Genomic DNA, 25,948 nt, shown 5'->3' with positions numbered 1-25,948 from the left:
GTTTGGATCATCCTATCCAAATATTAATAGCCCAGTTGGATCAGCTTGGGTATTAATAGTCATTATTCCATCATCACCTTATACCTATGGACAAACAAAACCATTACCTAATGTTTGGAAAGAATTGGATAAATCATAAATGTATCAATTTCAAAGAAATATAATCAAATATTGCTTAAAAAATCCCATCCCATGTACTATAGTCTTGACCAACCTCTTCTTCAGTGAAATTATTTGTTGTGTCTGAAGTATCCATTGTCATATCCTCTTCCACCCATTGTGTTCTTCGTGATTTAACAGTTTTAGGTCCACAACCACGTACATATGTTGTTTTTCTTTTGCTAGTTAAGCACTTAAGATGTGCACTTGTTCCAATCTCCATTTGAAATATTAACAACATGCATTCATTTATTTCAAGGTTGGATAATACACTATAAGTTCTAATAATACTATGAAAAAATATGGATGTATCACAAAATGCTTCCTAAGTTAACTCAAAATTTGACAATTACCTAATGCCATGCGGTATCTATTGTGTCCTTATTTAATATGACATGATATGTTTCAATGGTCTCGTATTGCCCCTATAATACATAACTTAGTCAGTGATGTTTAGTACACCAATTATATCATTTAAACCAATATTCTACCCAACACAAGGCCTCACTTTACTCATATATTTCACATATCAATATCATGTTTTGGATTTGAAAAAAAACAACATATTTTATATAACTTTATCTCATCTATGTTGTAGCATTTGTGAATTCATAAACACCATCCTCCTTTGGTTGAGGTTGCTTTGTCTTCTTACCTTTATTGTATCTGCAAATTCCATATTTGATTCTATGGCCATCAAATTTCCTCTCGTTGATTTAGTAGGTCTACATCGTCCACGTCCTTTGCCCATGGCCTCCTCTAGATCTTGTAATACACAACAATGACATTAGTCACATAACATCTATGCACTTTGTTATTTCTCCATCTAATTTTCTAAACACACAATCGATTTAAGCTCAGCTGGTTTTCACTGCACCTTTCTAACTAAAATGCCCCTATTTTCAATATATACCCTTTTTGTTAATTTCTACTCCCAATATGGTGACATGACACAACTCTTATAAATATTAGATGAGGATTATGAAAACTAATGGACTACTTTTTTTTTCATATTTTCATTTAACTTAATTCAAACCCTTCATCCATAATTTTAAACCGCCAAATATCTGTATTTTTGTATATTTAAAAAAAAATCCTTTGACCCTATATGTTAGAGAATATACTATTTTCAAATTTTGATTTTTAAGTCTTCTAAATGAACTCAATATATACTATAATAATTAGTATACGTTAAATTGTGGATGAGATATATTTTCAATGCCACCATCCACCCTACAAAGGAGTAAAGAGTGAGTGGTGGGATCGAAATGTCTATGTTACATGTATACATAATCATTAAGCAACACAACCTTTAAAGGTGAAAATGTGTATGTGACTATAAATAGTGGATTGTTACCTTTATGAGTCATTGGCTATTAAATAAATTTATAAAGTCTGAAATCAAACCAAATTCATTAGTGGGTTGAGAAAATATGACATAAAACACCCTTCATGGCAAGGTCAAAACACCATTTATAGGGCTTTACATCAACCAAAATTTTACTTTATCCCATGTGCCTATGCACATTGCACATCCAATATTAGTATTCAACTAGCACAACCACCTTAAAAATGTGGTTGATAAGAATATATTAAGCACATTTATTAATATTTATATCAACCACATTTATTAATATTTATTATAGTAATAATAATAATTATTATTATATAGTTATAATTATATAATAAAAATTATAATTATCCCATGTTCCTATGCACATTGCACATCCAATATTGGTATTCAATTAAACCTCATAAAAAATGACAATAACATGGAATCCTCCCACATCGACATTGGAAAGTGGAAAGATGACAATGAATACAATTTAGACCAAATCAAGAAAAGAAACCTCGCCGATCTATAATTGGCACGCACAATGGACAAACATATTGTGTATCTCGACTATTAAACTAAAACAATGTAGTACATTCATCATATTTACATTCTACTACTCACTAATATTAAATGGAGGGAGCTTTGAAGTTTTGTGTGGAATTGGAGCATACCACAGTTGGAGAAATGCATTAAGGCTATGAAAGAAAATAACTAATTGATTGGATCTCTGTTAATGGTGGGTAGAGATATTGACGAACCTCTCCACCCCTGTTGTGTATTTCAATAAAAAATATTTAATTTGTGGGTGTGATTCAACCTCTAGCATTCACAAAATCAATTTGTGCATCTCATTCACCTCCTAGTAGAGACGAAAATCAAACCCTTGTCCATCCATTTTTCACTACTGTAGTTTAAAATAGTTAGAGGGAAGGGAGCAAAGAGAAGGGATTTTCCACAGTGTGGAGGATTTTTTTTCCCTAGGATGCCAAAAAATGTCAAGCATCAGTAGAGGGAAATGAGCAAAGGGATTCAATTCTTGCAAGAATGAGGTATTTCATACTCAATTTATAGATTTTCACATCTTTCCATTACTTTTTTTAATTGTATTTTTTTGTTTTTAGTTTCAAAATTATAAAATAAGAAATTAGGTTTTTTTTTTATTTCTAATTTTAAAATAATTTTTTTATTGTACATATGTCGAGACATGACAATGAGAAACTTAAGGAGGAAACAACTTCCAAGTTGGGGGTAGAAGCAATGAATAAACTAGAAGGTATGGACTTGTTCATGCTTTCCAAATACACAGAAGAACGTACTAAAGGCATTGAAATAGACAAACGAAATCAACCTTGTCAAAGGGAATCGATTGATTCCCCATAAAATCCTGGATTGAGTAAAATATCTAGGAAAAAATCAATCACAATAACCTCTAATAATGTGGAACAAGGAACAAATATGTCCAATGTCCCACCCACTCCTGGGACACAAATTTCTTCCACCACTAGTACAAGTACTTATGCATCTTGCATTGGTACATACGAAACTGAGGTAGAATATGATGTTGTCTCTAGGGAAATTAGAATGACATATGCTAGGAAAGTGTTCAATCATAGGTTGAAGGAATCATGCCTTCAACGCTTCAAAGAGAATCTACATCTTCCATTATCAAAGATACCCATGCACCTTCAAAAGGAAGTCATCCATGACATGCAGACTGAATTTGGGATAGGTTGGTCAGTAAAGAAAGTAAAAAAACAAATGACTCAAAACTACAAGAGATTTTTTTGCAACCAAATGAAAAGGATAAAAAGGACTCCTCCCTAGCTAAGGGCCAAAATAAGGCCAACTGATGTAATCGCAAAATTATGGAAAGAAATCATAAAATCATATGATAGAGAAAATGCATGGGGGAAGTCTGATGAGGAGACCATACAATTATTTAAATTTGGTCATAATATTATTTCAAATTAATAATATTATTTTTATATTTTACTAGTGCATACTTAAATTGAATTAGTGTATGTTTCAGGACAAGGTCTCGAGGGCCAGGCTTGCTAAATATTGTGCCACACATCATAGTGGCCAAATAGGTTTAGAAGCCTTATCATGCAAATTTGTAATTATATTTAATATATGAAATCATATATTTTTTTAATTTTTTTACAAAAAATTAAATGATTGGATATTAATCACTTTGACTTGTCCATCTTCTATGTTTTGACAGGAGCAACAATATGGCCATTATCCATCACAATTGGAATTATATATGATAGAAGAAAGAAAGTGGTTTGATTTTGTTATTTGGAAGGAGAATAAGGTATCATTAGTTGAATCCCAATAACTTACTTGGATATTGTTCTGTTAATATGTCAATTTTGATTTCTTATGTTGAGTTGTTTATTTATGTGTAGCTTGAGTTCATTTGTGCTCCCATCACTCATAACACCCTTATAAATCACCAACATTTCACTATGATCAAGTCCTTAGCAATAAATATCCACTCATGGATTTATCAAGGCCTTTTCCAAAAACCCTATTTTAAAGGAGGGATGCAAGACCATGTATACATAACCCGTAGGCAACAAAATAGATTACATGGGGCTGATTATAGATGCTTGGGTTGAGAGCACATTACATGGGATTGATTATGGGCCCAATATACATGTGTTGAGGAGCATTGGATGATTGTATTGGAAAGCAAGAATGCTTTTGATGAAGAGCACTTGACACTTGCAACCCATGCTTAGAGAGTGCACCACCTGAGGATTGGTCTCTTGATGTGTATACCTTGGAGAGAGAGCACTTCACTTGGAGACCTTATGTTATGAAATAAATTAAATTGCTTTTCTAATTAGTCCACTTTACCAATGTTGGCCACCCTCACCTACTTTGTATAGTGGGAGGATAATGTCTTTGTCTACACTATACTGAGTATTCCATCTATATAATTGTCATGGAGAGTTCTTAGTGCTTGTGTGATGCAATAAAGGAAGATCTAGGGTTTGTGACGTAAACCCTAGAGAAGAAATGAATATGAATGATAGCATTGGGGATGATCTTGAGTCTTAGCACTTGTCTTAGAAATTATTTTTCATATGGTAGGATGATGGGCATATTGAGGTCTAAAACATTTATTTTGTAGTGATATATATATTGAATGAATTAAGCAAATATTTAGGGACATGAATATTAGAATAGGAACAGTTATGATGTAGGCCTATGTTGGATCTTGTTTGAATTTTGAAGGTCTGGTTTGAAAGAAATGACCCGAAACTCAATAGGGCACTTCCTTTTCTAGTCCTATGGGGAGTATGGTTAGAACACAACAAGGTGATTTTTCAAAATAGAACTCTTCCTATATTTTAGACTATAACACAAGTTTGCGCATAATTCTAGCTCTATCAGACCCTTATTAATCCTAAAACAATTAGACAAGTGGGACATGTGACGATAGACCTATAGATGCAATGTGAAATAAGTTTTAGAGAAATTAATGAATAAATTCAACTGGTCTAATTATATGTGATTACAACCTTTAAAATTGACAATGTAGTATGGAGAGAAGAAGATAAAGAAATTTGATGTGTAAAGCACAGGGATAAAAAAAAAACCTATGAATTAGATCTATAACAAAGAGCATGAAATGAAAGAAAATAAGATGTAGAGGCTGCAACGTGCTTCATTAAGGTTTCTTAGATAAAATTCATAGGTATCTCAATTATTCACACAACATTGATAAATATGTTAATGAAAGAAACCAACAACTTTATTATGTAGGTCTTAGAAGAAGAGTAGCACAAATGTAAAGTTACTAAGAAACACCTCTTTGGCTGCCCACTATAAAGTTTTGACAAGAAAGATGAAATGGATTACTGTTACAACATTCGTTGTTATATCATCTGTTATGGCATATATTGTTACAACATTTGTTGTTATAACATCCATTATTACAACATTTTCTTATCAATCTTTTGTTACCTATGTTTGTGCTTCTGAATTTGTTTTCTTGATCCCCCAAAAGTTGGTGTAATATTGGGTGGGAGAAACAGTTCTTTGACTTCCCACTTTTAGGATTTGACAAGCAAGATGAAATGGCTTTCTACCCCCTCAATTGTTACAACATCTATTGTTACAACATCTGCTATAATGGTCATCGTTTCAATAGTTTCAATAGTAGTAGATGTTATAACATCACCTTTTACAACAGTTTCATCATTTTCAACAGTAATGAGTGTTACAACATCAATTGTTACAACATTTTCAGTAGATTTAACATTGACATGCAGTTATGACATTTGTTGTTAGAACATCTACTATTACAACATCCGTTGTTACAACATCTTCTTTTCAATCCACTTTTACCTATGTTTGTGTTTATCAATTTGTTTTATTGATACCCCATGTTGTATCTTTGTACGCAGTCCTCGGCTAAAGATTGAGCCAAAGCATCAATGTGAGGAATTGAGAGGAATTTAGACTTATAAACATTCTCCCTGAACATTTAATCATCTAATAATAACAAAGACATATAGATGAACCTCTATAGTCAACACAAATATATCCAAGTACAACATAGAAGCAACAATCTAAATATTTTTGGGCAGTAAATTAAATAGATTGTTCAATTTCTAACTCAGTTGTGAACATAAATTTGTAGAGGGGCGTCAAGGAGATCGATACTCAATCTAGCCCTTCCCAATGTCTTATATTATTCTCAAATATACGCAAAAACATACTATGAAATTACAAGAAGAACTCACAAGTACATAATTGTTGTCATGAACGAAAACCAGAAGCCTTTGATTATATCCAAGTTGAAAGTATTACATTAATATTACAAAAACTTGCTCCAAGTATCAACCCTTTCTTATTAAAAAATAAGGTATATATAGAGTTCTTTACAAAATATCATATCTCTTAAAATAGTTTTAGTCAAATTATTCTTTGTCCAAAGCTATGGATAATGTTTAAACAACTTTTTACCAATGTTGTGAACATTGACATTAGGATAAATCGACAAGGGTCCGGAAAACCAAAAAATCGTAAATTCAGGAAAATATTAGTAAAAGTTGGCAAACATCAACAAAATCAAGGTACCATCAAAATATCAATAAAAAATGGAAAACATTGTCTAGGCCAAAAAATCATGATTTCTAGATAAAATCGGGATGTTATCAAGATTGCAACATTTTTTTAAATGAAAAATAGAAAACTACTCAGAAAACTGTTGCAAAAATGTCTAAAACTATGCTTGATTTTTGCATTCATGTTTAATGTATTTGAAACTGCTCTATTCTTGTTGCTCAAAATGCATAATATTTGTGATCTGTTGCTAATATGTTACATTGATAAGATGAATTTATTGAACAAATTTGACCAACTTCTCCCATTCTTCATCTGTTGGGTAATTGATATCCATCATTTATTTGTACGATTCATCTACATCAATATACTTCTCATAAGAAGGTTTTACTATGAATAAGTGTTTGATTTCATAGTAGATGAAAAGGTCATCAACTAACATTTGAAGTAGATTGACTGCTAATCTCTCCCTTGATTCCAACAAACTTTGTCCTATCCCCTACCTCTCTCTTCAATAATATTTTGTATTGGTATTTTGTTACCATATGTCCATATGAATTATTAAATGATGGAAGACCTCTCTCTTGCATAATAGAATTTTTTTTTTTGTAGAATTTATTGATTTGCACTAGAATATTTTCACACTTTTCCTTTGTCTTTAGCATCAGAGTTTTCTTCATGAGAAATTTTCTAGTCTGAATAATTGATTTTGTTCTGTCTACAATTCCTAGTTCTTCCTTCTCTGTACCTTGCCTTTAGAGATTTTATTATCTAACTTTCTTGTCCAGGTTTATTTCCCAATTGTATTTTGATGTTATTAATATCTTCTTTGGCTCTTTCAATCAACTCCTCTCGTTCTACAATAATCTCTATAGATTGCCACATATCAAACACAAATGACATAATTTCTATCCAGATTTGTTCTTTGGCCTATGATATATATTGAATATTGTTAAAACTACTCAAATTCTATTCTAATTTCTTTTGCAAATTTGCATTTTTCTTTTTTTCCTCAACTAAGGCATTGTTTGATTCATTTTTGTTCATCTTAGCTCTATCCAATTTTTCTTTCAATCTTCCAATCTCAACATCCTTTAGTTTAAGAGAAGATAATTCCTATGATAGAATTTCTATGGAACCTGTTTCTATGGATCGTGTTTATATTTCTAGAATTACTATACTATTAGTTTGGGCCTTCTCTTTTAACAACTCTTCCATCCTTTCTTGCATTTTCTGAATATGCAGGTTCTGTTCAATTAGATAGGATAATATAGTTTCCTTCTCCTTCTCTAATTCCCCAATTTCTTGTGTTTGGTGATGCTTTGTTGTGGGCAACTTCAATTGTCTTCTAAGTGCTTGAATATCTTCATTTTTCTTCTTAACAATCTCTTGAGCTGCATCCACATTTTTGGGATCCAAACCTAATTTAATTACAAGGTCTTCTAGTGATTTGATCCTAACATCCTTCGCTAGAGAAGAAGTATTTTCCATTTTAAGTTCTGCAATAATATTATTCAAATAATTTTGCAATTTTGATACATTTGAAGCAGAACTAGTGAGAGAGGAATAGATCATCTCACCAGTTTGTAATTGCATATCAATCTGATATATAGGATGGATTTTTTTAATATTGAAAGATAAAACATAAGTCTTATAATATCCAATAGCTCTAGGAGCAGAAAATTTAGGTTCAAGAAATGCTAACTTAAATTCACCTTTTTCAGTATCAAGAGCTGAAAGCAACTTGTTTTTACTGGAAGAAGTTTGCTTCCAGAACTCAGTATAAGTTATTTCCTTCAAATCCTCATTCTTTTTCTTAATTTCCAAAAACTCAGAAAATATGTTTTGGTTGAAAGAAGAAGAAGGAGAACATTTTCTGTCCTTGGATTCAATTCTTGCATTCTGAAAATAGGCTCACCTGAAACAATAGTAGCTGGTGAAAAAATGTCGGATGAGACAATTTTTGATACCACTCCCTCCATATTGTTTGTCTTCTTTCTCTTGTATACTTTGAATTGTTCCATTTCTGACTCTGATAAGCTTTGATCTGTCCTCTTAAGTTATTTTTCTTTCATTAGAGGTGTAACCAAAATTTTCTATCCTATTGACTGCTCCACAGTTTGTTCTTCTATCACTTCCTGCAAAGTGTTTTCCTCCCAGGTGTCCTTATTAGCAAATTTCTCTATCTCAGGCTTGGACACATGAAAATAAGGTGGGGATTTCTAATGAAATTTTATGGCTGAAATTATCCCAATGGGGTCATAGGGACAAGTAATGCCCAATTTAAACTTCATTTGTGCTAATAATTTTTCCACCTCTTTGTCTGTTGGACTTTGATTCACTATAAATGGACATACTTGTGCCTTCAGTTTATACAAGGTTTATTTAATTATATGTAAGTAATGCACTTGATCTATATTGAGGCTTTGTTTGATGAATTCAAGCGCAAAAAATATGCATAGGAAAAAAAACTGGCAATTGATAGGGTGGAAGTTCACACCCATACAATCTAATTTCTGTAAAATGTTGGTACAAATACCAATCACCAAGCCTTGTTTGTTCACTAAGATGCATAATCCTTTTGATTTTAGGTGAAATTCTGGGAGGAATATCACTAATAAATACACTATAACATATGTGAAGAAACCTGTTCACAAAATCAGTGAAGGAAAATGCCCCATAATTCCTTCTGAACAAGGACGTCCAATGAATCACAAACCATTGATTCCCTTGAAGATCCTTCTTTTGCAATTGTATTGGGAATATGTCTCAATGATAATACAAAAATAAATACACTAGGATTGATTGATATTTAAAATCTTTTCAACTTCAAATTTAAGAAACTAGCCATGAATGGCCTTAGATAAAAACGAGCTGAAATTGAATGAGATTTGTGGTTTCTTATCTAGACAAAAGGTTGACAAAAAAGTTATAACTACTTCATCCACTTTCCCATCACTCTAATACCCTAAATACAACATAAAATGGATATGATTTGTCTTGAAAATTTTGAAAACATTGTTGAAAGGTAAGGCAGATAGTGAGTGGTAATACTTGTCACTTCAGGCATGAATAATTAAAAAATAGCCGCTCTTTTTTCAAAGTTAACTTCTGATATATTTCCAAGAGAATTTCACTAGAGAATGGGTGTAAATAGATGGGAAAAGGTATGCAAAGGGATTTTAAAATGGACTAAGAAGTTACAAAAGACAAGGTTTCACCATTTTAAGCAATGATGGTTTTCTCACTAGGTAAGTACCTGTCTGCACACCATACTGCAATTCCAGAAAAGGATGTGTTTGAGGAAATATAGAATAGGGTTAAAACTACTCCCACAAAGAAAAATTGTCGTTATTATCTTGAAAATTTTTGGAAGCCCAATTATGCTATTCATATAGGTCAAACTTTGAGTTTGTATCTTCTATTATGCTTTCCCTATCAACTAAGGAAAATTCATCAATTTTTGGGAGGGTTTTAGAATGAACCTGAGACTCTTTTCCTTTAGTTGTACTCATTTTGAACTATCAACTTGGAGAAAGGAGTAGAATTACCTATATAATGTACCGCACATTGCATTTCTGAGTTATCGTTGAGGGTTTTATGTAATTCTGCACTTTGATTCTCTATGTCTGGTGACTGAAGGAAAGGTGGGAGCGATTAAACTATGAATGAGAGTGAGAACAAAGTTTGAATGAACGTTATAATAAGGGCCATATTTAGAACTAAATGGAAAATAGTATTCATAATTAAATGGCAAACGATCAATAAAATGGTGGCGGGTGATATTTATTAGCAAAAACCAAGAATGGTTTTTGTGTGGGGGACTAGGCGGTAAGTGCTAATGAGTGTGGGGGGTGCACAATTTTATGTCATTTCCACGTTGCAAAAGCTATTTTGGAAAAAAAACTTTTTGTGCCTTGCCCCCCGGTTAAAATTCAAGCAAGCAAGGGGGATACCCACTTTCAAGCTTTGACAAGCAAGATGGAATGACTTTCTATTATAACATCCATTGTTACAACATCTATTATGGCATATGTTGTTATGACATTTGCTGTTACAATATCCATTGTTATAAGATGTACTTCTAAATCCACTGTTACCTATGTTTTTGATTCTCAATTTGCTTTCTTGATCCCCCAAGTGCTGGTGTAGTGTTGGGTGTCAGAAACACATCTTTGTCTGCCCACATTCAATCTTGGCAAGAAAGATGAAATGTCTTTCTACCCTCTCAATTGTTACAATATTTGATGTTTTTATCATCTAATGTTACAACATCTACTCTAATGGTCATTTTTTTATTTGTTTCAATAGTAGTAGTTGTTATAGCATCAACTTTTACAACAATTTCAACAGTAATAGGTGTTACAACATTTTCAACATATTTAACATTAACATGCTGTTATGACATATGTTGTTACAACATCTACTATTACAACATCTGTTGTTACATAATCTGCTTCTCAATCCAATGTTACCTATGTTTGTGATTCTCAATTTTTTTTCTTGATCCCCCAAGTGTTGATGTGGTGTTTGGTGGTAGAAACATCTCTTTGGCTACCCACTTTCAATATCTAACAAGCAAGATGAAATGGGTTGTTGTTACAACATCTTAGTTATAACTTATTTGAAATTTTATTATCATATCTGCACTTTGATATGATGTAATATGATTATTGTTTCATTTCATATGTTGTAATATTAGATATATAACAGAGAAATTAATTATTTCATGAAATAAATAATAAATTTTCATTCTAATTATTTTTTTGTAGAACAAGGATCTTCTAAAAGATCTGAATGATCCTCTTGACATAGATACAGATCACGTTGATTCTGATGCTGAGATGGCAAATGATGCTCATGATGACAGATATACAGATGACAATGAGGCTGATGCCAATACATAAGATGATGATGATGATCACAATGGTGATTATGATCATGAGGCAATTGTTGGTGGCAACTACTGACATTCATGATCATATAGACTGCATCATGGATCATTTTTGATATATTGTTATGATGTTTATTTTCATGGTTACTATCATATGTATCATTTTCATGGCCTCCTGTACCATATTATTGAGTTGTACCTTTTTGACATGTATCATTTCAACTTATATCATTTGGACATGACATATCATATTGACTTGTATCATTTTGTCTTACATAATTCATCATTTTTATTTATATCATTTGTACATGATGTATCATTTTGACTTATGTCGACTATTGGACATGCATCATTTTCACATGTTATTTTTTTTAAAAAGGAACAAGTATATTTCTATTAATCAAACTAGAATCTGGCCAGTGCCATTACATTCAAAAGCATCAAAATTTCCAGAGTCCTCCAAAATTTCTCTGACTAATATCTTTGGGTATGCAATAATGTTTTTTTCTAGATTTACTACATCATTCTTCTTGTAATTTCTCCAAAATACTCCATTAATACTTACATACCTACATAACACAACCTACCTAGTATTATTATGAAATTAAATACCTAGTTCCCTCCACATTGTTCTGGCTGAGTTCCTCTGTAGTAGCCTTGTTCATTCCTCTTGCTAGAATGGTGGTGTTTCTCCTTGCTGCCCCTGCTCCTACTCCAACTCCTACTGAAAATAGTGGAGGGAGAGCCCCTCCCTCACCAACTTCCATATCCTATTCACCATTGTCATCGAGGTCAAATATTTCTTTCAAAACTAAAAAAATTGCATTCTTCACATTGAACTCAAAGTTCTCTACCTTCTAATCAATATTTTATATCTTGGATATAATTACCTCCACATTCGCTTACACAATTTCAACAATTTATTTATTTATTTATTGTTTTTTTGCAGACCTTCCAACTGACCTGTTACCAGTGTGAAATGAGAGCGAGCCTTAGAAATTATTTTCCCACCTATCTTGGAGATCATCTCCTTGAGTTCTTGCTTGAATGCTCGATAAATATCATCTGGGGGGCCACCAGTGTCGTTGCATGACGAGGAGTCCATGTATGGAGAGCCGCTATGCTTGAATTATGCACAAACATCCTCTTATAGCAAGAATTAACTCCAAAATGACGAAGGGGGGAGTCCCTTCGAGTTTAATGCTTTTTGCATTGATAATTATGAATTCATTGCTTCTTCTTCTGAACCATAAACACACATGGTCGAACTAAGATGTTCTTCCTCGGCCACAAAAATATCAAATACTTTGTTGAAGACATCCCACCTAACCACATTCACCTATCTTGGAGATCATCTCCTTGATTTCTTGCTTGAATGCTCGATCAATATCATCTAGGGGGCCACCAGTGTCATTGCATGATGAGGAGGCCATGTATGGAGAGCCACTATGCATGAATTATGCACAAACATCCTCTTATAGCAAGAATTAACTCCAAAATGACGAAGGGGGGAGTCCCTTCGAGTTTAATGCTTTTTGCATTGACAATTATCAATTCATTGCTTCTTCTTCTAAACCATAAACACACATGGTCGAACTAAGATGTTCTTCCTCGGCCACAGAAATATCAAATACTTTTTTGAAGACATCCCACCTAATCACATTATTAGCATTGATCCTCACATTTAACCATATGTTGGATGAATGACCTGTCATTCTGCTGGAGCGATCACTGATGAGATTTTGTACCGTGAAATGACTACCAAATTTATGCAACATGTCAGTCAGATTATCCTCCTTAATTACCCTTAAGCATCTCAATATCCTCAAGTTATGAGAAATCATGGTATGTGACATATAGTTGTTATGCCACCCTCCTCCATCAACTCACCTTGAACCAAATTGATGCCTTTGTTGGCTTGATCATCCGCCAAAGTGTTGTTCTCTCTCTTGATATGATAAAACTCCAAAATTTCAAATTTATCCATGATCAATTGGATTCTTTGTAGAGTTGGTCTTGTATTTGGGTCCTTGCAATGATTCAATTTGATACATTTTGAATTATAACAAGAGAGTATTTAAAGGCATATATGATGATGATCCTTTCAGCATTGACTCGTCAATTTTTATATGTTGAAAATGGTTGATGATTTGGATGCATATTTATCATGCATGATGGTTTTGATTTACTGGTCATGATGGAAGATGTCAAATTCACATAAATTATAGATATTTGATTCCCTTATTGTAATGATAGATGATGATCACGTTACAATAATTATATTGTTTTATATATACTAGATGTTATAGATTCTATTTTGATGGAGATTTAATAAGTATAATTATGTTGTTAATTTGTATGGATGTGAGTTTCCCTAAAACTTGCTTATAAATGTTATCTTATAAAATATTTCAAATGCATTCATATGATGTATAATCATATAAATTATTTAAGAGACATGATATATTTAACTAATTAAATTGAAATAAAACATATTAATTTAATTGTATGCAAAAAAATAATCATTTTTTGGAAGCAAACAAAGAAGCAACAATGGAAGCCAAATTGGAAGCAAAATTGGAAGCCACACTAGAAGAAAAATGGGAAGCAAAAATGGAAGCCAAATCAGAAACCAAACTAGATGCATATCCTGGTGCTAAACTTGGTGTTACTTCCTACGATTGGAAGAAAAATTGGAAGCCACATGAGAAGTGAAATTGGGCACAAAATTGGAACCCACACTAGAAGCAAAACTGGAAAAAGAATTAGAAGCCACATTAGAAACAAAACTAGAAGCAAAAGTAGAAGTCACACTAGAAGAAAATCTGGAAGCCACACTAGAAGAAAAACTAGAAGTAAAATTGGAAGCCAAATTGGAAGCAAAATTGGAAGCCACACTAGAAGCAAAAATGGATGCAAAATTGGAAGCCACACTAGAAGAAAAACTAGAAGCCACACTAGAATAAAAGTTGGAAGCCACACTAGATGCAAAATTGGAAGCCAGACTAGAAGAAAAAATAGAAGCAAAATTCGAAGTCACACTAGAAGCAAAATGGGAAGAAAAACTCGAAGCCATGCTAGAAGAAAAACGTGAAGCAAAATTGGACGTTAAACTGGAAGAAAAACCAAGAGCCAAATTGGAAGAAAGTCATGGCGCTATTTTCGGCACCAAAATGGAGCTATTCCAGGTGTTATTTATGGCGTTATTCCCAATACTACTTATGGTGTTATTTTTGGCACACCTTTAGGAAAATTGTGGGGTGTTATTTCAAGCACTATTTCAGGCGTTATTTATGGTGTTGTTTTTATGACGCTATTTTTGGTGCTATTTCTGATGCTGTTTTTGGAACAATTTATAGTGCGAAATCTGGCGCTAGTTCAAACATACCTGGTTGTGCCCATTTTTGCACCAGAAAAGATGTCCAATTTGTGAACTGAAAAACACTAAATTCCAATGCAATTTTAGGTGATATTTCCCCGTTTTGTCGTAGAGATATTTCTATATTAAATTTCATGCCCAAGTCAATAATATCAAGTTAGGATGCCAAGTTCTCTTCAAATTTTTGGAAATATTTGTCTACAGGATTTGGGGCACAATTGGACTTCAACAAGCCTACCATCCCTAAATAGATGGAAAACTAGACAAGGTGAATATATGCTAGAAGATATGTTAAAATTGTATGCTGTGTATCAACCTAAGAAGAGGGAAGATTAATTGCCTCTAGTATAGTTTCCCTATAATAATGGATACTAGAAATCATTAAAAATGAGTCCCTTTGAGGCACTAAATGGTGGAAAATCTAACATCCCAATCAACTAGGATAATCTAGTGGATTGGGTCACACTAGGACTAGATATGTTAATGGAAATAGAATATGAAGTAGAAAATATCAAGTAAAATTTGAAAGTGGCACAAAATTGATAGAAAAACTATGCAGATAGAAATAGAACTCATAAGGAGTTCAAACTAAGAGATCATGTGTATCTTAGGATCGAACCAAAACAAAATTTCTTCAAGAATGGTAACTTGTGCCAAGTTGGCATCATATTATTGTGGACCATTTGAAATCTTAGAGAGAGTGAGGCTAGTGGCATACATGCTTGCCTTAATTCCAACCATGAAAGCACATCATCTATTCCATGATTATTTTATTAAGAAATTTGTACATGATTCTAATCATATCATTTATAATGCCGTGATTTAGGTGGAATCTGAAGGAAAATTTTTAGCTATAGCCTTGTTGCATACTAGACAGGAAGGAGACACTACTCAAGAACCAATCCATCACACAAGTTAAAGTGCAGTGGAAATACTTTTTCTTGAATTTTCCTTACACCCTAGGTCTGTCTATGGCTTACCAAGCACAAATACACACTATAAGTGCACAATCATGAACACCTTTGCACAACAGACATATAACAGCAGTGAATCAATGCAACTACGCAAATTTGTAGCCTCAAAACTTGTTAGTGCTAGTCCATTAATAAAAAAAAAAGGGCTTCCATACTAGGGATCATGGCCCTTACAAAGCCCTAATACAGTAATACCAGAGCTTGACGTCAACTCGCTCTGACCTTCAATCTTCCCAAAAGAACAAGAACAAAACAACAAACTTAAGTCTAGCTAATGTAACCCTTCATAACCAACCCTTTCACTCCTTATTTTCCCTTGACACCTATTTGTTCCTCAAAAAACCATAGAGAAATATCTCCTTTAACTCCCTCATCCAATCAATTTCTCACAATGAATTAGGTCCTTTAAACTCCCTGTAGAACTATTCCCAAAATAATAACTACTCATAGTCACTTAGATCCTTCAAGGTCACTATATAATTATCCTTCTTTCATCGCCATTCAAGGCTCCCTTATTGAATAGACTTCAATATATCACTCAACAATATCTATTCCATAGAATAACAGTTTTTTTGGCCTCTTTCTCAACCTAAGGTACCTTAGCCCATGCTCTGAGGGATTCTAAGGCCTCTCGACCTATTCTCTCATGTCTGCGGCCTAGTATAGACAACCAACAACTTGTCCTAAGGTCATGTATAACTAGTTGAGACCTTTTGGCCTATTTGAAAGATATTTTGGAGCTTCAAACCCCATGGTCCAGAGATAACTGAGGCTCGATCTCTTCAAAACAACATACAAACAGTAATTCGACCTCCTCTTAAACCTTCTTCTTCAATAGAAAATGTCTTTTCCTCTTCCTTTAGAGATATGCGACCCTCCTTAGATTGTTATGCTTCACATGAGATGAGTTACTATGTTGATCAAATGAACTCGAATGGTCTCCAATATATAGGTGTTCATGAGGTGTCTAATTAGCCCCAAGGGTCATGTCCATGGAACCCAATTGACCTCAGCCTACATGCTCAAACAAAAATATATTAACAAATAAAATTCAATTTATTGTTCTAAATCCACTCTTTGGGTTCAAAACCCCAATCTTAGGTACTTTTCCTACAAAAGTCCATTTTTGTGGGTTTCTCCACACAAACCCAGTACCCAAGGCTTATGGGAGAACCTCTCAAGCTACACTTTCAAGACTTTGGAGTAGATGAAGTTGCATGGGAACTAGAGGACATAATGAAAATGACATACCCATTTTTTTATTGTACATATATCTTACCACAAATAGTAGAACGCTAAGGATGATCTTTCTTTAACTTGGAAGGGATTGTAACACCCCATTTTGTAATTATTAATTTATAACTTGTATTATTGGGAGGTGTCAGTATGGATAGCTTGTTAAACTCTTGTTAATGTAATTATGTTTTATTTTATAAAATAATGCTAAAAAATGAATGGTGGAGTTCCTACATGAACTATGATGCCATGAGAGGGATCTAGTGAAGGAATTTGGGGGAAATTATTACCAGTTGAAAATTACATTTCCCAAAAATTATTTGCTCGGTTAAAATTTAAAAACCTATAATTTCCATTTTCCAAGAAATCAATTAGAAAATGGAATTAGTAGTTGAACTACCAACTTCCCATATTTATGAGGGTAGCTGGGAGTTGTAAAAATTGTCCCAAAAGTATGGGTAATGCTCCCATATGAAGTTTTAAAATTTGATCAATGAGTTTTGATTTCGACCCACAAAATTTCATGTAGAGAGAAAAGTAAAAAATCATGGGAGGAGAGGAGTGTATGCACAAAAATTGGTCTAATGACCAAATATAAGTAAGAATTTGTGCGAGAAAACCCTTTGATTGATAGTAGGAGAGTTGTGAAGAATTAATAAATCCATTTTTTGGGTGAAGAAGTCAAGCTTAAGTGTCTTTAACCCATGTTGGAAAATGGGGTTGTGAATTTTCTAGGTGTATGGTTGAGTAAGCATGAAGGAATTAATAGAGGAGAGCGTTGAGGCATTGTTAGGGCAGTGAAGGTCTCTTTTGTGCTAAGAAAACTAGTTGTGAAGAAAGAGCACTTCAACATCTTGCCATGTAACTTGTTTTCCACACAACATAAATCACTCAACAACCACACCAAAAGCAATTTTGAAATGCAATTTTGAAATTATGTTAATAACATTGCAAGTAGAATTTAGAAAAATGTTTTAAGGGGTGCCTTTTCATTGACATGAAAACACATGGTCAATGTTTGTAATTTCTTTGATAATCATATAAAATTTCCAGTGTCAGAAATAGAGAATAACTATCAAACTAATGCAATTATCCATGGATGATGGGTCCAATTTAGTAAATTTTAAATGAATTTAAAGCTAGAAGTAAAGAGAAAATAGAGAAATGATACTAAATGCCCGATGAGGTAAAGAGATAATCTTAGAGGCACAAAAATAAGCATGAGTCTTATAGATTTTAATATTTTGAACAATATGGAATGAGAGTAACCATATTCAAAAAATGGCCTAGCTAGGTAGAAGTATAAGAGTTGAATCTAAATATGGTGAAACTTTGAGGTCAAGTCCAAAAGTTTAAAATAATAATAATAATACATTATTTCTTCTAAAATTATTATTATTTTGAACTTTTGGAGTCAACTCCCAAATTTCTCCAGAGTCAAAGTCAACTCTTATACTTCTACCAGATTATGCCATAATTATGAATTTGGTTATTTTTATTTAATTGGGTTCAAAATATTAAAATCTATAAGGATCATGCTTTGTTTTGTGCCTTTAAGATTGTCTCTATACTTTAAAATGCATTAAGTATCATTTCTCTATTTTCTCTTTACTTCTTTCTTTAATTTCATCCCAAATATACTATATCGGACCTATCTCCATGGATAACTACTTTATTTTGATAATTATTCTTTATCTTTTATTATGGATGGTTTACATAATTATTAGTAAAATTACAAATATTGATGCCTTGGCAACAAAGAAAGGTAGTATGAGAACATTTAAGACCAATATTTTTAGGATAATGACATGCACTATGACCATACATTTTCATGTTGATGGAAAGACATTCTTAGATGCATATTTCTGAATTCCACTTGCATTACTATCAAGATAAGTTTGACATTTCTTTTGGTGTGATATCTGAGTGATGCTTTCTCTGTCGAAGAACTCACTAAATGTAATGTTGGTAGCATTATAATATCACTATTTGAGATATGGGAACTTGAAACATGATCATCCAATTTAGGTGTGATTGTAGGTTTGCCATCTCCATGAGATAATTGGTATGACATATTTGGCTTATCGCTATTTTCTACCATCATTTTGCACCTTGTGAAATCTGTTGTAAATTTTCTTATGCCTACCATGCTACATTTGGGCTTGGGGATTATGCTAATGGTGTTAGAAAAATACTTCATCCTCATTTTAAGAAAATCTTTCTTTTCTTTTTCCTTTTGGAATTTATCTTACTTATTATCCAAATAAATTGTCATAATAGGTATATTTCTAAAATAGATTGTTTTTTATCTTGTAAGTTGTGCTTACAAGTAAATTTCTTTATCTACTTATATGTTTTAAAACAAGGGTCATTTGGAGGAAAGTCCTTGTTACACAAGTTAAGAATCCATGATAAGGCAATCGATAAGGCAATCCCTAGTACACAAAAACATGTGTGAATTTCATATATATATATATATATATATATATATATATATATATATATGCTTCTACTTCAATATTTTGATGGTTTTGATCAAATAAAATAGTTAAATGTTTTTCAATTAATTGTAACAATATATACTATTTATCTAACCCCCTTAATTCTTCATTTAACTCATAGGTAAGGATTTCTTGCAGGTGTACAAGGGCTAGAACGGAGAGGGATTTTTTTACTAGTGTACAAGGGTTAGAATATATGTGTAGGATCTCCCTCCTACCACTTACTCTTCTTTTTTTCCTCCAATTTTTTTTGGTCTTTTCTTATAACAATTTTAGAATTTCTTGATTGTTTTAGAATTGATTCCCAAGTATAGAGGTGGGTTTTAGGCCCAATATTTTGAATCCGATGGCTACCATGTATCAAACCCTTTACTAGGGCTTCAAGGTTGTAAAGATTGTAACCAAAATTTTCTCTAACAGGGAAAATTTATTTAATGACAATTCTAAATTTTTCTATCATATTCTACCATTTCGATATCTACATATTTTTTATTTTTTATTTTGTTTCAGTAGTGGTGTATAAATACAAATTAAATAGCATATATGCAAAATTTAAACAAGCAAGTAGCATAACTGGAAAAATTTGGTGAACTTGGAAGTATATATGCAAATCAACTTCTATGTGAAATTAAATTAGAAATAAACAAGAAAATAACTCTAAGCTTAGTTGAATTAGTCCTTTGAAGTTGTCTCCCTTCCTTTCCCACTCCTCGAAATTTCCTAACTGGATTTACCACCCAACCAATTAGGAACAACCTCTCCATCTCCCTAGCTTTAGGAAACCTCCACTATTTTCCCAGCCCTTTGTGCCCAAGCACCAAAGGTACAACTCATAGTATGTACAATATTTGGGTGTCCAAAAACCTCTCCTATTCTATCTCCTTGAGCACCTCCTAGATTCTCCAAAAGAATCTAATCCCCTAAACCTCTCACATTCCCCCATTTATCACTCTCCATTCCAAAATATATTTTCCCTTTATGAATGCCCCACCTAAATTCCTTTCATTTAAAACCCCCATACTAAAATACCTCAGTCCCACATCAATGCCTCACCTAAATTTCATTTATTCCTAAGCAAAATATCTAGAGTCCCTCCCACTAGTTTTGACAACAATCATATCCACCACATACGAATTAAATAAATCACAATTGTTTAACCATAGGATTAAGCAATCACATAAGAATTAATCACATTAACTTAATATAAGAATCCACATAGGAATTAATCACATTAATTTTAAATCCTAATATTTAAATCAATTAATGATATTACATTAAACTTAATATCAACATTAAGTTTCACCTTTGACTAATCATGTTTAATTAATTAAATTAATCAATCAATTACCTAATCAATTTTACTTAGCTCCTTAATAGCCTTAATCCTTATTACATAATTAATTTAATAAGCGAAGACATAATATACTCAGATAATAATTTATATTTCTTAGCATAATATATCATAATTATACTAGCATATACATGTGAAGTATGTATGTGTAGCCAACGCATACATATCTAGTGCATGTACTAGTAACATCAACTGTCACACCTAATGTAACTTTCCTATATGCTCACACTTAATCAATAGTACAACATATCACAATGAAATAATCAATTACATACAACAATCCTAGTAATAGAATTTCATCATTGACAACAAATAAAACATAAAGGAGAATTCCCTAATTTATTAATAAATTGAGTTAAGCATGTAATATAAGGAACATGAACTAGGCCAGGCACTATGATTACATGATAAACACAAATAACACTCCCAACTACTCCTAGCACCTCGTATTCCTAATCCTATTTCCATTCTCTAGGTATTATTCCTCCTTTGTTGGACTATCCTAGACCATCAAGTATGTTGACCTAATTCCATATTGAACTTGTAAGTGGAAGTGTCATCACATTGAACAAAATTCCCCCACATGAAAATAGCAGTGACCATCACACACATATGGGAGTGTGACCTAACATTAATCTCCCATGAATCCAAGTTTTAGGGGATACATTGGTGGTAAGTGCCTCTACCTCTCATCATAGAATTAGGGTCAAAACCATATCATGAACCAAATTATGATGCTAGTTTTAGGTGCTTGTCATCAAATTATCTAGTTGGGTAGTCATGTTACCTAAAAACTTGGATTTATGTAGGATCATAACAATGCATATAAATTATATAAATACATAAGAATAATTCACATGATACCATTAGTTATTCGATGTCCCCATAATTGACCAATTACTAGTATCTTTCTCTAGTTATCACATAACCCATTCAACCCGTAGCTTAGTTTTCTCACAAGCACATGCATAACAACAAATATATATCCATGTGATTAAAATTAAAGCATATCAATAGACCTAGTATCCATGTATAGACATCTTTCAATTAACATCTACATGTTGGAAGTAAACTACATGACATTTTTTTTTTAACAACATAACCATGATCATTTTTAGTGTTGTTATATAGATAAGTCCATCTATCCATAATTTGAATTTCAATAATACTACATAGTGTTCACATATAATGCATCATGAAAATACAAATAGGGCCTTAGTATAAGTAGCTTCCTAGGTCAAAATGGGGAATTACTCTAGGTTTGTGCTAGAAAATGGATGATGAATGTTGACACTAGCCCCCTTTAAACTTTGTATTCAAGCTCTAAGTAATTGAAAGTTTGAGATATATTGCAATAATTTTAAACTTTTTCTAACAAACATACATAAATTATATTTGAATTTTGTAATTGTCCCTTAGAATTTTAAATGAAAACACTTGCTCCAAGTATTAATTGTTGGGTATCAATATGATACAATGCCATTACATAAACCATTTTCTGTAATGAAATATTTCTAGGGTTAAGCACTTGTATAGCCATATCTTTGATAATTGACAATATGATATTCAATATAAATAAAACACCTAACATATTTCTTTAATTTTTTGCTTAATGATTAATATCCATTGAAGATAATTTATGCAAGAACAAGTCAAATGGCCTTCCTAATCATAAAAGTGTCACTTTGCAATAAGTATATTCTAAGGGGGTTAATGTTGGTATAACCACCGAGTTAATGAATTATTATAGATATGAACTTAATAAGTTATAGTACTGTAGTTGTGGGCATTTACTATGTCCTAAAATTATTGTTAATATATAAAGTTGATCACTATTGTATGGTATAAAATCATAATTACCAATACAATCCCAAACTAGAAATATGTGTTAAATGCACTTGCTCAAGTCTTTTGTCAAATATTACACCATTTTTGTGATGCACACACACTCAAGGGAGGCAAATGATGTATACAAGTGTGGAACACAAAGACTATCGATGTAAACATGTAATGGCAATAGTGTCATGTTAATATCTCTTATTTCAAACATATATATCACTAGTGTTTCATTGGTCTCCATTCTATAATTTCTGAGTCATTTGTACTTCAAATGATCTTAGTATATTTGTGAAGGATTATTAAAATATTATCCCATACAAATATTTCATGGTTTTACCATCTATATTTTGTGGCTAGCCTTTTAAGGATCATACCTTCTCACATATAAATTGATATTTTAAATTACTCGTGAGAAATTTGGGAATTCCTACATTGCATTTGAGTACTTTAAAATTGAATAATTGATATTTGCTTGGTGTAATCTCCATAAATATTAATTTATGGATTAATTTCATCGGAACATATTGTGATGAAGTTTGAGAGATCAACCTATAGGTTCATTCCCCTTGTTGTATACTTTCACCTAACTCTATGGCAATTCATTTATTTTCTCTATAAATTCTATTTTCACTCATTGTATTCATCCTTTGGATAAGGAGTCAAGTGAATAAAGTGCAAGAAGCTGTTGGCATTATGATTCTGGTGTTGTACTTGATGGCAACTCACTCAAGTGGCTAAACTCTGTTTAGGCTCTCAAAATGATGAAAATTACGAGGTTCGCAGGTGAATGGTTCAAAAGGTGTGGACCCGCAGGTTCGTCGTTCATGAAGTGCGGTCATACTCGTAGGTTACCCGTTCAGAAAGTGCAGTCCGTCCAAAGGGGGAGATTGTTGGCATTATGATTCTGGTGTTGTACTTGATGGCAACTCACTCAAGTGGCTAAACTCTGTTCAGTCTCTCAAAATGATGAAAATTACGAGGTTCGCAGGTGAATGGTTCAAAAGGTGCGGACCCGCAGGTTCGTCGTTCATGAAGTGCGGTCATACTCGCAGGTTACCCGTTCAGAAAGTGCGGTCCCCCAGTTCACTCACTTCAAGGTAGAGAAGTGCGATCACGTGCGGTTTCTTATGTTTGGCCCGTGGTATTTAGCCCGTCGTTCATGATCCTATGGTTTCGGCCCATGGTATAGGATCTAATTTAGCCCCGATTTGGATCCCTTGTATTGGCTATTGATGGTTTTGTCCCATGGTGTGAATAAGGGCTTGACTATAAATAGGGAAGGAGATCACTTGGCTGTGATATCTTTGAAAGTTGAATATCTTAAGATCTGAATTTTGGGTTATCAGTTTTAAAAGCTAGATCTAAATCAAGGTAAAATTTGAAGGCGAATCTTTGCCAAGTCGTGATCTCTCGGGCGCATGATCAGATCTGTGGATCTGACTGTCTATAGTACATTGGAGGACTGTTAATTTGGCCCTAATCAGAGGTTCGCAGGCGATCTAAAGCGAGAGTGCGGGGGTACGCAGTACAGAAGAAGGCGCAGTGCGGGTATACGCAACGCAGCTAAAGGCGCAGTGCGGGGTACGCAGTACAGAGGAAGTCATAGTGCGGGTATACGCAGAGCAGCTGAAGGCACAGTGCGGGGTACGCAGTACAAAAGAAGACGAAGTGCGGGTATACGCAGAACAGTTGAAGGTGAAGTGCGGGTATCCGCAGGTTTATATTGTTGAAGTTGCGGACCTGTTTTGAAATATTTGTTGGCTGCCTGTTTTCTATTTGCTGTTGTGTCCTGGGTTTAGGATACTGGTGTTGGTTTTCTGTTTACAGCATTCTGAGAAGTTCAGGTGGCTCATTGGTTTGATTGTATAAGGAGATTGGTTGATTCACATGTACTTGATGTTTATTTGATATTCTTGGATTCAGTCTGAAAATTAATGAAATGTGGTCCTTGAAAGAAAAGAAGTAAGGGGGTTGTAGCTCCATTCCAAGAGAGACTGAAAACGAGAGAGAGTTGTAGCTCTCTGCAGGTTGCAGCCTACGTACTGGTAAAGGACTGCACCAGTACAAAATCATTGTAAAAGGAGTTTCTAATTGAAAGAAGATAGAGACATATTGCAGCAGGTGGTTTTCACCCACATTGGGTTTCCACCTTATATCTGGTGTTCTTTGGTGTGACTATCTGTTTTTCTTGTTCATGCTCATTATTTTATGGTACTGACATACAATATCTGAAGAATAATTTCAAAGTATAAATATATTGAAAAGAATTTGATAATACTGATTCACCCCCCCCTCTCAGTATTATTTCCAACAATTGGTATCAGAGCAGGTCCTTCTGAAGGAGCTTGATCGCTTGAAGGAAGATCTATCATCATGAGCAACTACGAGAGGGAAGCATCAATCAGGCCACCGATTTTTGATGGGACAAACTTCGTATATTGGAAGGTAAGAGTTACTGCCTATCTTCAATCTTTGGGTACAGAAGTCTGGGACATCATAGAAACAGGGTATACTTTTCCATCAACTACTCCTACAGATCCAGTTGAGAAGAAGAAATATGAAACAAATGCAAAGGCGGTCAATACTCTTCTAGGATGTCTATCTCAATCAGAATTTGTGAAAGTTATGCAGTATAAATCCGCAAAAGAAATATGGGACAAGATTGTTCTGAGCTATGAAGGAGATGATCAAGTAAAACATGCAAAACTTCAAACCCTCAGGATTTAGTATGAAAATCTCAAGATGTATAATGATGAAAGTGTGGCTAACTATTTTCTTCGTGTGGATGAGATTGTTAATTGTATGAAAAATTTGGGTGAAGAAATAAAAGAGGCTGTTGTGGTTAAAAAAGTTCTAAGATCTTTGTCACCTAAGTTTGAATCTAAAGTTTCTGCTATAGAAGAAAAGGAGAATCTACAACATCTTAAAATGTCACAACTGCATGGAATTCTAAATGCTTATATAATGAGGAAAGGAGGTCCATCTGACAGGAGAGAATCTTCCTTCAAGGCTTCAGGCAAAGAAGAGTACTATGAATCAAGACATGGGTCAGAAGAAGAAGAAGAATCAAATTTTGTCATAAATCTTCAACGGGGTGCTGGACGGTTCAGAGGTAAGTTGCCCTTCAAATGCTTTGCTTGTGGAAGAGTAGGTCACTATGCTGCCAAATTTCCTCATAAGGATAAGATCGACAAGGG

This window comes from Pinus tabuliformis, chromosome 2_1 (genome assembly GCF_031772625.1).
Source record: "Pinus tabuliformis cultivar Carrire ecotype Pingquan chromosome 2_1, CPIR1, whole genome shotgun sequence".
Lineage (NCBI taxonomy): Eukaryota > Viridiplantae > Streptophyta > Pinopsida > Pinales > Pinaceae > Pinus > Pinus tabuliformis.
The sequence above is the reverse complement of the archived record's forward strand: the minus strand, read 5'-3'. Positions refer to the sequence as shown.